The following is a 16,508-nucleotide window of genomic DNA, read 5'->3' on the forward strand; positions in this document are numbered from 1 at the left end:
GTATACAAATGTATGCAAGGTTTCAAATTATTATGGTTTTGCCCAAAAATATATCCGGAGGCAATGGCTGCCGTTTTACGGGCTCCTAACCAATTGTGTGTATTTTTTGCGTTATTTGTAACTTATTTTGTACATAATGTTTCTGCCACTGTCTTTTAAGAGCTTCTGGATATCAGGACAGTGATTATTCACCTCGTACTGGACAAAGATTTTTCTTTAACGACGCAAAGGATTTACTTCAGACACCGGCCCAAATCCCATTCACATGAAAAAGAGACAGAGATATCGGGGACTTACAGTACCAGTCAAAAGTTTGGACACATCTACTCATTCAAGGGTTTTGCTTTAATTTTGCTATTTTCAACATTGTAGAATAATAGTGAAGAATAACACATATGGAATCATGTAGTAACCAAAAAAGTTTGTTAAACAAATCAAAATACATTTTATATTTTTATTCAAACTAGCCACCCTTTGCCTTGATGACATCTTTGCACACTCTTGGCATTCTCTCAACCAGCTTCACCTGGAATGCTTTTCCAACAGTCTTGAATGAGTTCCCACATATGCTGAGCACCTGTTGGCTGCTTTTCCTTCACTCTGTGGTCCAACTCATCCCAAACCATCTCAATTGGGTTGAGGTTGGGTGATTGTGGAGGCCACGTCATCTGATTCAGCACTCCATCACATTTCTTATTGGTCAAATAGCCCTTACACAGCCTGGAGATGTGTTGGGTCATTGTCCTGTTGAAAAGCAAATGATAGTCTACTAAGCGCACACCATGGGATGGCGTATCGCTGCAGCATACTGTGGTAGCCAGGCTGGTTAAGTGTGCATTGAATTCTAAATAAATCCCAGACAGTGTCACCAGCAAAGCACCATCACACCTCCTCCTCCATGCTTCACCTACACCTATTCACCTACTCTGCGTCTTACAAAGGCAAATTTGGACTCATCAGACCAAAGGACCGATTTCCACTGGTCTAATGTCTATTGCTTGTTTTTTTTGCCCCAAGCAATTCTCTTCTTCTTATTGGTGTCCTTTAGTAGTGGTTTCTTTGCAGCAGTTCGACCATGAAGGCCTGATTCGCGCAGGCTCCTCTGAACATTTGATGTTGAGATGTGTCTGTTACTTGAACTCTGAAGTATTTATTTGGGCTGCAATTTCTGAGGCTAACTCTCATGAATGTATCTTCTGCAGCAGAGGTAACTCTGGGTCTTCTTTCCTGTGTTTTTGCCATTATATGGACTTGGTCTTTTACCAAATAGGGATATCTTCTGTATACCACTCCTACCTTGTCACAACACAACTGATTGGCTCAAATTCATTAAGAAGGAAATAAATTCCACAAATGACCTTTTAACAAGGCACACCTGTTAATTGAAATGCATTCCAGGTGACTACCTCATGAAGGTGGTTGAGAGAATGCCAAGAGTGTGGAAAGCTATCATCAAGGCAAATGGTGGCTATTTTGAAGAAACTCAAATATAAAATATATTTTTATTTGTTTAACACGTTTTTGGTTGTTGCATGATTCCATGTGTTATTTCATAGTTTTGATGTCTTCACTATTATTCTACAATGTAGAAAATAGTCAAAATAAAGAAAAACCCTTGAATGAGTAGGTGTGTCCAAACTTTTGACTGGTACTGTAGGCGAGTGTGTAATCCGCCTCTTCCATCAGTCCTATTAGCCAATGTGCAATCATTGGATAATAAAATGAATGAGCTCCAATCAAGACTAACCTTCGAACAGGACATTCAAAAACTGTAATATCTTTATGTTTCTCTGAGTTGTGGCTGAATGACGACATGGATAACTTCAAGCTGGTTTGGTTTTCTGTGCATCGGCAAGATAGAACAGCTGCCTCCGGTAAGACAAGGGTTTGCGGGTTGTGTCTATTTGTAAATAACAGCTCGTGCAGGAAATCTAAAATTAAGGAAGTCTCAAGGTTTTGAATCGCCTCAGGTAAAATATCTCAAAAGCTGCATACCACACTATTTACCAAGAGAGTTTTCATCTATGTTTTTTGTAGCTATTTACCACCACAAACCTTTGCTAAGACCGCACTCAACGAGCTGTATAAGGCCATAAGGAATCAAGAAAATGCTCATCCAGAGGCGGCGCTCCTAGTGGCCAGGGACTTTAATGCAGGGAAACTTAAATCTGTTTACCTAATTTCTACAAGCATGTCATATGTGCAAAACTCTAGACAACCTTTACTCCACATGCAGAGATGCCTAGAAAGCTCTCCCTCGCCCTCCATTTGGCAAATTTGACCATAACCATATCCTCCTGGTTCTTGCTTGCAAGAGAACTCTAAAGAAGGAAGCACCAGTGACTCGCGCAATACGGAAGTGGTCAGATGACACAGATGCTAAGCTGCAAGACTATTTTGCTAGCACAGACTGAAATATGTTCCGGGATTCATCCAATGGCATTGAGGAGTACACCACATCAGTCACTGGCTCCATCAATAAGTGCCTCGATGACGACATCCCCACAGTAACCATATGTACATATCCCAACCAGAAGCCATGGATTACAGGCAACACCCGCACTGAGTTAAAGGGTAGTGCTGCCGCTTTCAAGGAGTGGGATTCTAACCCAAACGCTTCTAAGAAATCCCGCCATGCCCTTCGACGAACCATCAAACTGGCAAAGCGTCAATGCAGGACTAAGATTGAATCGTACTACACCGACTCCGACGCTCGTCGGATTTTGTAAACTATTACGGACTACAAAGGGAAGCACAGCCGCAAGCTGCACAGTGACACAAGCCTACCACAAGCTAAATGACTTCAATGCTCACTTCAAGGCAAGCAACACTGAAGCATGCATGAGAGCACCAGCTGTTCTGGACGACTGTGTGTTCACGCTCTCCATAGCCGATGTGAACAAGACCTTTTAAACAAGTTTACATTCACAAGGCCGCAGGACTAGATGATTGCCAGGACGTGTATTCTGAGTATGCGCTGACCAACTTGCAAGTGTTTTCACTAATATTTTCAACCTGTCCCTGACTGAGTCTGTAGTACCAACATTTTTCAAGCAGACCACCATAGTCCCTGTGCCCAAGACCACCAAGGTAACCTGCATAGATGAGTACCGACCCATAGCACTCACTTCGGTAGCCATGAAGTGCTTTGAAAGGCTGGTCATGGCTCACACCAACACCATTATAACCCTGGACCTACTCCAATTTGCATACCGCCCCAACAGATCCACAGATGACGCAATCTCTATTGTACTCCACACTGCCCTTTCCCACCTGGACAAAAGGAACACCTACGTGAGAATGCTATTCATTGACTACAGCTCAGCATTCAAAACCATAGTGCCCTCAAAGCTTATCACTAAGGTACGAACCTTGTGACGAAACACTTCCCTCTGCAACTGGATCCTGGACATCTTGACAGGCAGCCCCCAGGAGGTAAGGGTAGGTAACAACACATCTGCCATGCTGATCTTCAACACAGGGGCCCCTCAGGGGTGCATGCTCAGTCCCCTCCTGTACTCCCTGTTCACCAACGACTGCATGGCCAAGCACGACTCCAACACGATCATTATGTTTTCCTACAACACAGCAGTGGAAGGCCTTATCACCGACAACGATGAGACAGCTTATAGTGAGGAGGTCAGAGAGCTGGCAGTGTGGTGCTAGGATAACAACCTCTACCTCAACGTGATCAAGACAAAGGAGATGATCGTGGACTACAGGAAAAGGAGGGCCGTGCATGTCCCCATTCACATCAATGGGGCTGTAGTGGAGCAGGTTGAGAGCTTCAAGTCCATATCACCAACAAACTATCATGATCCAAACACACCAAGACAGTTGTGAGAGTTCACAACAACACGTGCCCAATTCCCCCTCAAGAGCCTGAACAGATTTGGCATGTGTCCTCAGAATTTCAAAGTTCTACAGCTGCACCATCGAGAGCATCCAGACAGAAGGTAGTATGTATGGCCCAGTACATCACTGGGGTCAACCTTCCTGCCATCAAGGACCTCTATACCAGGCGGTGTCAGAGGAAGGCCCTAAAAATTGCCAAAGACTCCAGCCATCCTAGTCATAAACTGTTCTCTCTGCTACCGCATGGCAAGCAGTACCGGAGCACCAAGTCCAGGTCCAAAAGGCTTCTTAACAGCTTCTACCCCCAAGCCATAAGTCTCCTGAACAGCTAATGAAATGGCTACCCGGACTATTTGCATTGACCCCACCCATACCCCCATTTTTACACTGCTGCTACTCTGTTTATTATCTATGCATAGTCACTTTACCTCTACGTACATGTACATAATACCTTAATTACCTCGACTAACCGGTGCCCCGCACATTGACTATGTACCGGTACCTCCTTTATATAACTTCACCACTGTTATTGTATTGTTGCTCTTTAATTATTTATTTTTTCTCTTTTCTTTTCTTTTCTTTTTTATTGTATTTAATTTTTCTTTAAACAGCATTGTTGGTTAAGTGCTTGTAAGTAAGCATTTCACTGTTGTATTCGGCGTATGTGACAAATAATATTTGATTTGATCCCTGGTCTAGAATCTAGATTCGAGTATTTTGGAGAACCATCTTCTCCTACTTCTAGAAAGATGTTTCCTCCCCTCCACAACTTGGTCCCAGAGCTGTGTGCCATCCACTTCATCCCAGTATCTACTTTATTTCTGGCCCTAGCCTACAAACATCTGGAAGGATGTCGAATTTTCTTTCTCTTTTTCCTCCCCTTACCTCTGCCCTTCCAGATCCTGGTCCCAGAGCTGTGTGCCATCCACCCCATCCCAGCCTCTCTGTGGCGGAAGGTTGTGTGTCTCCCCAGCATACTGTACCGCCTCCACTGCCTCCTCACAGCTGAGGAGCTGAGGGCCCAGATAGCCAGCGACGCTGGAGTTGGAACCCAGACCCTGCCCCTTGACTTCAGGTACATCTGATACATTTTGCTTTGATAACATTTTGAAAAACTATCCCTTTTAATAATTGATTTAATGACTCGCTGTTTAATGACAGCCAGTCATTTACTCTCCAACACTAAATACTGCCCCTACATCTCACTCTGTCTTTATAGGTATCCAATCCTGGACTTTGGATGGAAGACGTCCATCGACAGCAAGTCTTTCATCTGTCCGCGTGATGAGGATGAGTATGATGATGATGAGGAGGAGGAAGAGGATAGCGGTGATGAGAACTGTAAACATCACGACCAGACTGCAGCCCCTGACCCTGCTGTTGCTCAGCAACCCTGTAGTGACTGTCATGTCTCCTCCCAGCCTGAGAGGGGTGATGTCAGCAAACACCCAGAAGCTGACAGGCCAGAGGAGGAGGAGCCCCAGCAGCCAGACTCTGCCTCCTGCACCAATACCCTCACTAATGGCACTGCTGCCGTCGCCAAAGACGACAGTGACTACGGCGACCACACACACCTTCATGACGGACGTGATAACTCCCGTTTCCTCCCGGCTGGCCCTGGTTCGCCACTGGAGAGTGAAGAAGTATCAATAACAATGACAACACAAACCACTACCTCAGTTCTTCATGTGCAGCTCTCTCCAAGCACAGAGAACCAGAATCTAACCCCAACACGGCCCTGGACCCAGTCTCAGCTTCAGCACCCTCTTCCCCGAACCCAGCCTCAGCCCTGGACCCAGCCTCGACCCCCACAGCCTAGCGATGAATGTAAACCAGGGGGGACCACAGAGCTCCGTGAGGGCAATGGACACCACGTGAACACCTGACACCTCAGAATCCTGCAGCCCAGCAACAGTGTCGTGGCCCAAAGGCACCGCTCCCATCACAACCACAGTACTTTTACCTGACTACTCAAAGACCCAGGAGACCAGTTCCACAGGGGGACACACACCTGGCCCCTGCCCCAAGACCCTGGGGCCCAACCCGGGGCTTATCCTTCAGGTAGGTATGGGTTCAACACAAGTTTTTCAGAGTCAGTTCTTTGGTCAATTAATTGATTACCTAATTGAAGTTTTGATTGTTTTAACTAATGAGTATGTCCAGCAATTCAAAATATCAGTGAAATGTGTTTTCGATGTTCGATTCCCACATTTTTGAATCAATTCGGATGCTCTGAATAGACTAACTGATTAATGTAACTGATCCCTTACCTTCAGGCCATGAACAAAAAAATGTATTACTTAAAAAAATGAAAAAGGCAAGCAATCACTTATAAGTTTCTATTGAATCCTTTTTTTTCTTTTTCTTTTTTTTTTACATTTCTGCAGGCCCTGACCCTATCCAACGCCAGTGATGGCTTCAACCTGGAGCGTCTGGAGATGCTGGGAGACTCGTTCTTGAAGCACGCCATCACCACCTACCTGTTCTGTACTTACCCCGACGCACACGAGAGACGACTCTCCTCCTATGAGGAGCAAGAAGGTGAGTCTGGCAGCGGGTTGGGGGGAATGGAGTTTGCCCTGCATCCCAAATGGCACCCTTTACAGTGCACTACTTTTGACCATGGCCCGCATATCGTCAAAAGTAGTGCAAGCAGGAATAGGGAATAGGGTTGAATGTCTGAATGGAATGTTTGTCAATGGAATGCTTTGTGTTTGCCTATTTGCTGTAAGAGTTTGTTTTTTAGTTATTGACACATATGCCCATAATTCTGTCATGTTTCATGTATTTGAAGAAAGTATGGATATGATCCATGTGTGAAATGGTGTGAAGTGAATTATTTTCTGTCTTAACAGGTGAGCAACTGTAACTTGTATCGTCTGGGGAAGAAGAAAAGTCTTCCAAGCAGGATGGTAGTGTCCATATTTGATCCGCCGGTCAACTGGCTGCCCCCTGGCTACGTGGTCAACCAGGACGAGAGCAGCGAAGACGAATGGGATGAGGATGAGGTATGTGATGCTCTGTTATTCATGAGACCACCAGAGGGCAGGCTTTCACCTTACTGGTATACTTCAACTGATGGTGTTTCCTCCATATGATACCGAAGGAGATTGTCAATAAATGCACATGGGTAAGCTTTATAAAGAGTACATGAAGGATCTCTTGTTATAGTAGCTTTCTCTCTCTTAGTGAACATGTAGACATTCTTATACATTATCCAAATGAATGCTAAATATAAAATGAAATAAATGTAGCATGAATTAGTATGACAACAGGGTAGTAAACGGTGCAGGGTGATAAGGGATTGGAAGGGAAACTTGGGTATAGCTGGAGACTCTTCCTGGGCTGTTCGGGAGGTGTGTGTGTCTGAGGTATATGAGGTCAACCACATTGTTGAATTTTGTTAGGCTGGCAAGTCTGCATTTACTTACTGTGTGTGTGCTCGTCGTGTGTGTGCGAGAGAGAAAGTGGAGAGTGTATGCGTAAACCTGTGTGGTGTGTGTGCATAATGTGCTCGGGGCAATGTAATTTTCAGTGTCAAGGCCTGGCTGTATTCTGACAAAATTAGATGTCAGTGCCATTAGCATTTAATTAATATGCATTAGAGAATTTCCCACACGGTCAACTTTATGGGTTATTAATTATTATTAATGTAACATTCAGGACGCAGCTTGTCAGATATCGAATTGCATTATGCCTATGAGTCATTGAGTTGGATAGGCCTGCCTCCCCTCTCACATTCAAAGCCCTCTTAGCTGACCTAATGCTGTGGTGAGAGTGAAACTCTGAGACTATAATCTGTGTAAATCCCACTGTGGGGCTTGACCACGGCTTCAGGAGTCAACTACAGGCCTGGAGGCACCACTGGATTAAAGAGACGTTGGGTAATAAGACATTAATACAATCCACATAGTAATCCATCCACTTTTTCTGTCTCCCATTCTAGCTATTCTTCTACCCTCTTCCTTTCGTTGTTTCCCTCTCGCCATCCTCGCACTTACTCCCTTATCTTTCACTCCTCTCTCCCTCCTTTCTTCCTCACTCCTTCTTTCAGACCAAAGAGGACCCCCTGGACAACGGTAGTGCTGGAAAGGAGTTCTGTGAGAATGAGGTGCAGCTCGAGGAGGAGTTGCTGGAGGAGGATGAAGATCTGATGTGGAAGGAGTCTAAAGAAGTCAACATCGAGGACGACCTGGAGTACTTCCAGGTAGGGAGGAGTTCAGCACAAGGAATCTTATATCGTGCACTACTTTTGACCAGGGCCCATATGGCTCTGGTCAAAGAAGTGCACTACTATAGGGAATAGGGTTCCATTTGGGACATAGTTACGTTTTTCAGAATTGATTAGGCAAGGTGATGGTTAGTGGTGATCAATCAAAGTTTATAAAAAAAAATGTTTTGCTAATAAATCTTAAGTTCTCTTGGCCAAATATAGTAAGAGGTATGAATGCATACTAGACACATGCTTACTTATCTATTATAGGGGAAAAAAGCTGAATCAAAACACAATCTAGTTTATTTAAAAATAATTTGTCTGTCCAGCTATGGAAAACACCACTTATATTTATTTTAATAAAAAAAATAATAATAAAAAATGTTTCGCAAAATGTATACAGATGCCCCCCATCACGAATGTATTCATTGCTCTAACTCATCCCTACTACCAGGAGCACATTAAGTTCATCGACAACATGCTCATGAGCTCCGGTGCCTTCGGCAAGAAGATCTCCCTCAGGACCTTCTCCGCTGCCCTCGCCACCCCGGCCCCTGGCTCCAGCCCATCCGCCCGCTCCTCCTCCCCTGCAGCCGAGCCCAGCTTCGGGGTGTGGAAACTCCCCAAGAAACCTGGCCCGGTCCCCACACCCGACTACCCCTCGGAGCCTGGCGGTGGTGACTCAGCAGATGAGTTTGACTACAGGTGAGTCCCCCACCCCCATACTATGTAAAGTGGAACCTGAGAACCTAGGTGGAAAAGCGCTATATTAATACAATCTATTATGAAGTAATTAAGCCTTGTCTGAACCAGAATGGCCCATAGGGCAGGAGCCGATTTCCTGTTTCTGTAGCTTGAGGCAGCTTTGATGTACAAGTAAACCCCCTGGACACGATACTAGTCTATCGCAGGGCTAGGTGGATAAGTGCTATATAAATCCATTAAATTATTATGCATTATTATTAGCTCGTGGGACGCCATGTGTTACTTGGACCCCAGCAAGGCGGGGGAGGAGGATGATTTCGTGGTGCGTTTCTGGAATCCGTCTGAGGAGAACTGTGGGGTGGAGCTGGCAAAACAGTCCATCTCCTACGACCTGCACACGGAGCAGTGCATCACTGACAAGAGCATCGCTGACTGTGTAGAGGCACTGCTGGGCTGCTACCTCACCAGCTGTGGGGTGAGGGCTGCTCAGATGTTCCTCTGCTCCCTGGGACTCAAGGTATATACACCACATTACGATTAGGCCTGGCTCGCAGTCTGCATTCCAATTCATCCTAAAGGTGTTTGGTGGGGTTAAGGTCAGGGCTATGTGCAGGCCAGTCAAGTTCTTCCACACCCGCTAACGACAAACCATTTCTGTATGGACCTCACAATGTGCACGGGGGCATTGTCATACTGAAACAAGAAAGGACCTTCCCCAAACTGTTGCCACAAAGTTGGAAGCACAGAATTGTCTAGAATGTCATTGTATGCTGTAGCGTTAAAATGTCCCCTTCAGCGGAACTAAGGGGCCTAGCCTGAACCATTAAAAACATCCCCAGACGATGCATTCGGGCAGATAGCGTTCTCCTGGCATCCACCAAACCCAGATTCTGCCAGATAGTGAAGCGTGATTCATCACTCCAGAGAATGTGTATCCACTGCTCCAGAGTCCAATGGCGGCGAGCTTTACACCACTCCAGCCGATGCTTGGCATTGCACATGGTGATCTTAGGCTTGTGTGCAGCTGCTTGGCCATGGAAACCAATTTCATGAAGCTCCCGACTAACAGTTATTGTGCTGACGTTGCTTCCAGAGGCAGTTTGGAACTTGGTAGTGATTTGAAGGGGTGTCCACATACTTTTGTTTATGTAGTGGACTTATGTGTGTATATACAGTGCCTTGCGAAAGTATTCGGCCCCCTTGAACTTTGCGACCTTTTGCCACATTTCAGGCTTCAAACATAAAGATATAAAACTGTATTTTTTTGTGAAGAATCAACAACAAGTGGGACACAATCATGAAGTGGAACGACATTTATTGGATATTTCAAACTTTTTTAACAAATCAAAAACTGAAATTTCAGTGCAGCAAACTCTCTCCAGAAGTTCAGTGAGGATCTCTGAATGATCCAATGTTGACCTAAATGACTAATGATGATAAATACAATCCACCTGTGTGTAATCAAGCCTCCGTATAAATGCACCTGCACTGTGATAGTCTCAGAGGTCCGTTAAAAGTGCAGGGAGCATCATGAAGAACAAGGAACACACCAGGCAGGTCCGAGATACTGTTGTGAAGAAGTTTAAAGCCGGATTTGGATACAAAAGATTTCCCAAGCTTTAAACATCCCAAGGAGCACTGTGCAAGCGATAATATCAAAATGGAAGGAGTATCAGACCACTGCAAATCTACCAAGACCTGGCCGTCCCTCTAAACTTTCAGCTCATACAAGGAGAAGACTGATCAGAGATGCAGCCAAGAGGCCCATGATCACTCTGGATGAACTGCAGAGATCTACAGCTGAGGTGGGAGACTCTGTCCATAGGACAACAATCAGTCGTATAGTGCACAAATCTGGCCTTTATGGAAGAGTGGCAAGAAGAAAGCCATTTCTTAAAGATATCCATAAAAAGTGTCATTTAAAGTTTGCCACAAGCCAACTGGGAGACACACCAAACATGTAGAAGAAGGTGCTCTGGTCAGATGAAACCAAAATTGAACTTTTTGGCAACAATGCAAAACGTTATGTTTGGCGTAAAAGCAACACAGCTCATCACCCTGAACACACCATCCCCACTGTCAAACATGGTGGTGGCAGCATCATGGTTTGGGCCTGCTTTTCTTCAGCAGGGACAGGGAAGATGGTTAAAATTGATGGGAAGATGGATGGAGCCAAATACAGGACCATTCTGGAAGAATGGTGGAGTCTGCAAAAGACCTGAGACTGGGACGGAGATTTGTCTTCCAACAAGACAATGTTCCAAAACATAAAGCAAAATCTACAATGGAATGGTTCAAAAATAAACATATCCAGGTGTTAGAATGGCCAAGTCAAAGTCCAGACCTGAATCCAATTGAGAATCTGTGGAAAGAACTGAAAACTGCTGTTCACCAATGCTCTCCATCCAACCTCACTGAGCTCGTGCTGTTTTGCAAGGAGGAATGGGAAAAAATGTCAGCCTCTCGATGTGCAAAACTGATAGAGACATACCCCAAGCGACTTACAGCTGTATTCGCAGCAAAAGGTGGCGCTACAACGTATTAACTTAAGGGGGCTGAATAATTTTGCACGCCCAATTTTTCAGTTTTTGATTTGTTAAAAAAGTTTGAAATATCCAATAAATGTCGTTCCACTTCATGATTGTGTCCCACTTGTTGTTGATTCTTCACAAAAAAATACAGTTTTATATCTTTATGTTTGAAGCCTGAAATGTGGCAAAAGGTCGCAAAGTTCAAGGGGGCCGAATACTTTCACAAGGCACTGTATTTACTTATTATTTCTTAGTAATTTCCTATTTTTGTGTTGATTGCTACCCAATGTGGACCTGAAAGAGTCAATGGAATATTCTTTCAGTTTTTTTGCTTTGGAATTTCCATTTAAAAAGCTATAAAACATTGTAACTTCATTATTTCATAACGCGTTTAATGTAAAAAAATATATATATTGAAATCGAAAACCGTGATAATTTTTCAATGATTGTGATTTTATATTTCAATAACAATGGCAACGGATCAAAACAGGTATAACCGGTGAAGAGGAAGTTCTTCCACTGCAATACAAATACTTTTGGGCAGCTGATGCAAGCACACCATAATTTCTTCTGGAAAATTACCCTTTGTAGTTCAATAATAAAATCTTTCTCTATCAATATATCAAACAGGTGTTACCGGTGGAGAGTCGGAGGAGGGAGGAGTCACAGAGGTAGCAAACCTTGACGTCCAATATGGCTGGCTGAAGATCCCGCCCCGCTGCATGTTCGACCACCCGGACGCAGAGCGCACCCTCAACCACCTCATCTCCGGCTTTGAGAACTTTGAGAGGAAAATCAGCTACACCTTCCAGAACAAGGCCTACCTGCTGCAGGCGTTCACACACGCCTCCTACCATTATAATACCATTACAGGTTAAAAATATCACAATATTAGGTGAGGACCTAATAATAACACAAGGTGAGGGCCTGTAGTAGCACAGCAACCCAATTGCAATACGATCATACCTGAGGGGCTGTGATATCCCAACAATACCATTAGCTGAACCATTGTAAAGAAGCAGAAAAAACCCTTTAAATAGTTGATTCCTGCTTGCTTTTAGTATGTCTGCTCAGTAATAAGCTTATTTTGTGTCGGCTTAGTATCACTCCTTCCTGCTCTCTTTCTCGCTCTCTCTCTGTCCCAGATTGTTACCAGCGGCTGGAGTTTCTTGGCGATGCAATTTTAGACTACCTCATAACGAAGCACCTTTATGAAGACCCTCGCCAACACTCTCCCGGCGTGCTCACAGACCTGCGTTCGGCACTAGTCAACAACATCATCTTCGCCTCCCTGGCCGTCCAGTACGACTACCACAAGTACTTCAAGGCTGTGTCGCCCGAGCTGTTTCATGTCATCGACGACTTTGTGCAATTCCAGCTGGAGAAGAAGGAGATGCAAGGCATGGACTCTGAGGTGTGTTTACGGTTAGGTGGTCCATCTCCGGGATTTTGAAGTCGGATTATATCTCAAATAGCACCCTATTCCCTATATAGAGCACATTAGGGCTCTGGTCAAAAGTGGTGCACTATATAGGGAATAGGGTGCCATTTCAGATGCAGCTTTGTTTGTTTTGGTGCATTTATTGGTGCTTTCTGGATGAGAAACAAAAGTTGCATGTGTTTGTTTGTCATAGTGCAATGTACATCTGTTGTATTTCTCTTGTTCTACTGTTCGGAATGTCCGTCCATTCCCAATTTTCCCAGCATACCCCAGTGTATATGTTGACCGAGAACTTTTTGCAGGGACAAAATGATAGCTTTTGGCCTTGTTGATAATTACTAACATTTAAATGTGTTTTGTGGGACATAATCATGTTTTTTCTGCCCCTAATGCTAATTATTAACAGCCCAAAACATGGGCTGTCAGTTCTTTATGAATCTGTTTTATATTTTGTTGAGTTTTGAGTATTGGAAAGAGAGTTGGATTGGAGTGAGAGCAGTTGGATTTAATTTATTTTGAAATGCCTATCTTGGCAGTGAATCTGGTCTCGTTTGAGCAGTGCTGGTTTTATGCCTAAGGGACAACATTGGATACAGTAAGAGGAAAAACAAATTCAGGAACATTGGTAAATATTTCTCCTTAATAAGCACAACTGGACGACGGGGTCTCCAGAGTGTGCAAGGGTACAGCTGACTAAATTTTTGGGATTTAATACAATAACAACTTGAATACAGTTCAATACCTGTATCACTTGTATTCAATACTTCTAATAAACTATTGACGCTTGCATGATTATACATTTGCAAACTTCTATCGATGTAGGCCTACACGTAAAATGAGGTGTGTAATAGATATTTTTCTCAGATGACATTTTTGCAAAGGAAAATGCTAAATTCACTCTATAGCTAACGTTTACTTTTTTCTAAGCGCATTTGTTACTGGATGTATAGGATATGAAATAGGGGACAATGCTCAGTCATAGTTATTAGAAAGAGGCCACACTACAGCACAGACAATCATTTTTTTCCTTTAATCCACTCGAGACAAAATCTTTCTTTTTTTCACCCTAATAAAAACAACTTGTACTTCATCTCTATTATTCCACCCTTTCTTTCAGCTGCGGCGGTCAGAGGAAGACGAGGCGAAAGAGGAGGACATTGAGGTCCCCAAGGCAATGGAAGACATCTTTGAGTAGCTAGCCGGAGCAATTTACATGGATAGCAGGATGTCACTGGAGACTGTGTGGCAAGTGTATTATCCAATGATGAGGCCACTTATAGGTAAGGAGGAGAGAAACAGAGAGAGGGAAACTTCGACCACGTTTTAGATTTCCTCTTTTCTGATTGTTTGATAGTTCATGGAGGGAGGCTTTTAGTTCCACTGATTTGCAAAATGTAAAAGTTCTCATATTTGTCTGTCCCAGTGATACATCATATTGAGGAGGTAAAAAGATGAGGGTTTGTGTTATAACACTTTTCTTTTCCCTTGCAGAGAAATTCTCAGCTAATGTCCCTCGCTCTCCGGTGCGGGAGCTGTTGGAGATGGAGCCAGAGACGGCCAAGTTCAGGTAAGAAGTTTTTTTTACACTATTCATTTGATGGTTTTAGCTTACATACTTGATTGCAATTAATGTAATATTTCCCATTATTTTCTATCCCCTCACCCTCTACCCCATATAGATCCTAAAATTACAAATGCATTGTTTTATACAATATGTTACCATATTTAATCAGTTTCTAGAATGAAGGTTTTTCTAGTTGTGTTGCTAGGATGCCATTGTCCCTCTAGTGTCCTTTATGTAATTCTTTGCCCTCCCCTTCAGCCCTGCAGAGAGGACGTACGACGGGAAGGTCCGTGTGATGGTGGAGGTCGTAGGCAAGGGCAAGTTTAAAGGCGTGGGCCGCAGCTACCGGATCGCCAAGTCTGCCGCAGCGCGCCGGGCTCTGCGCAGCCTCAAAGCCAACCAACCTCAGGTCCCGAAAAACTGAGCGTCACACGCTAACTAGCTAGCTACTGACACTAGCTACCGACAACTGTTACTAGCCGGTAGCCACTGATGCTAGCTACTGACACTAACCAGTAGTTGCCGGTGCTAGCGATTGATGCTAGTTACCAATACAGTGCAACATTAGCCCTGTATCTCCAGCGCACAACGGCGCAACGTTCCAGGGAACGTTCTGTAGAGACCTGGGGAAGTCCCAACACAACAAGAGAGCTGATTTGGTCGTAACGGATTTTAAGTTGGATGTTTTTTGCGCAAACACAATCTTTACTTTCCTTCTCTGCTTTGTGTAAATCACAAGAGTGCTTTATTAACATATAGCAAAGTGTTAAAAAGAAGAAGAAAAAGGTCAGGTGTCGCTATGTTTATTTCTGTTTTTTTTTTTATGTTTGCTTTGTGTCAGTGAGATATGAGGCTTATGCTTATTATGAGTAGTTTTAGATGGTTCAAATCAAACGTGTAAATCAAAAACCGCTAAACTCCTCAGTCTGTGCACTAGTGCCAGTTTTAAAGTGTTTTTTTTTTTAAACGCAGAGGCCAGACCACCAACGAAATAGACCATTGGGACGCAACTCTGTCTGAACTCTCTTGAAATGGTATTCTTAGGATGCGTCTCAAATGGCACCCTTTCCCCTATATACGACCCTATGGGCCCTGGTCAAAAGTAGTGCACTATATAGGGAATAGGGTACCATTAGGAATGCAATATCAGTCATTATTGCACTTATTCCATTACTCTCTGATGTGTTTAGAATTGTGTGATCGGATGGACATAAATACTATACGTAACAATATCTATAACTTTACGATGAAATATAAATATTATTTGCCTTACATACTAAGGCCCTTCCTCGTATCCTGAAAAAAAATGATAGAAAGTCAACATACCCAGTTACTGTAATTTAAAAAATAAATTTTAAACAACATTTGAGGATGCATGTTAGTGTAGCTTATGTATTAATAACCATGACAAGTAGATGGCTTATATAAACATTATAAATCTATCAATATATCTAAAGTGAAAGAAATTATATGTTTACTATGACATAAGTTGGAACTTTGGTTTCAAGTATGTCTTTTGATACTAAGATTGATAATGTTCCTTTTGATGGTCATTTTTTTAGCATTTAGTTCTGTCTATTGGCTGAGTTGTTTAGCTTTTGAAAATATTATGAAAAAGAAGACATATCAGGTAATAGGTAATATGCTGCAGATTTTGTATGAATTGGATACTTCTGTAAGGCACAGAGCACCTTTTAAGTAGTCTTTAGGACACACAGACAATGTTGTTCTTCAACAGAATTGCGGTTCACACATCCCTTCACGTACCAAAGCTTATGCAGATGTGGCACTACAGGGTTGCACATGTGAGTTCCTAAGGATATGGATGCCAGCCTTTTTGTTTTATTATTTAGTTCAATCACATTGTGACTACATAGCTTCGTAGACTAAATGTTTTTATTTTCTCTCAAAAATGTCATTAGGCCCTCTTCACTTGAATACCTCAGTTGATTGCATGCACCAAAAAAAATTGCTGCCGTGATTTTTTTCTCTTCATTTTAAGCTTGAATTTTTCATCCTTTTTGCACTGTACCTACAATACCTCTTTATTTGACCTTTGAGATCTGTCAGTTGGGTTGATTGACCTGTTTTAGCAGCCGTCAAGCTGTAGAGGTTTTGCTTTGTTGTTGTCATTGTTTCTCCCATCTCCCCTCTCTTGATGATTTGGCGGGGTTAAACCAGAGGGTATTCTCATTCTGC

At 43.3% G+C, this 16,508-nt stretch overlaps 1 pseudogene; it reads left to right on the plus strand.

Moving 5' to 3' along the window:
- The window catches only part of LOC135507460 (endoribonuclease Dicer-like), a 30,401-nt pseudogene extending 14,689 nt beyond the window's left edge, over window positions 1-15,712 (plus strand).
- Window positions 15,713-16,508: the final 796 nt, after the last annotated feature.

The sequence above is a fragment of the Oncorhynchus masou genome, chromosome 21 (assembly GCF_036934945.1).
Source record: "Oncorhynchus masou masou isolate Uvic2021 chromosome 21, UVic_Omas_1.1, whole genome shotgun sequence".
Lineage (NCBI taxonomy): Eukaryota > Metazoa > Chordata > Actinopteri > Salmoniformes > Salmonidae > Oncorhynchus > Oncorhynchus masou.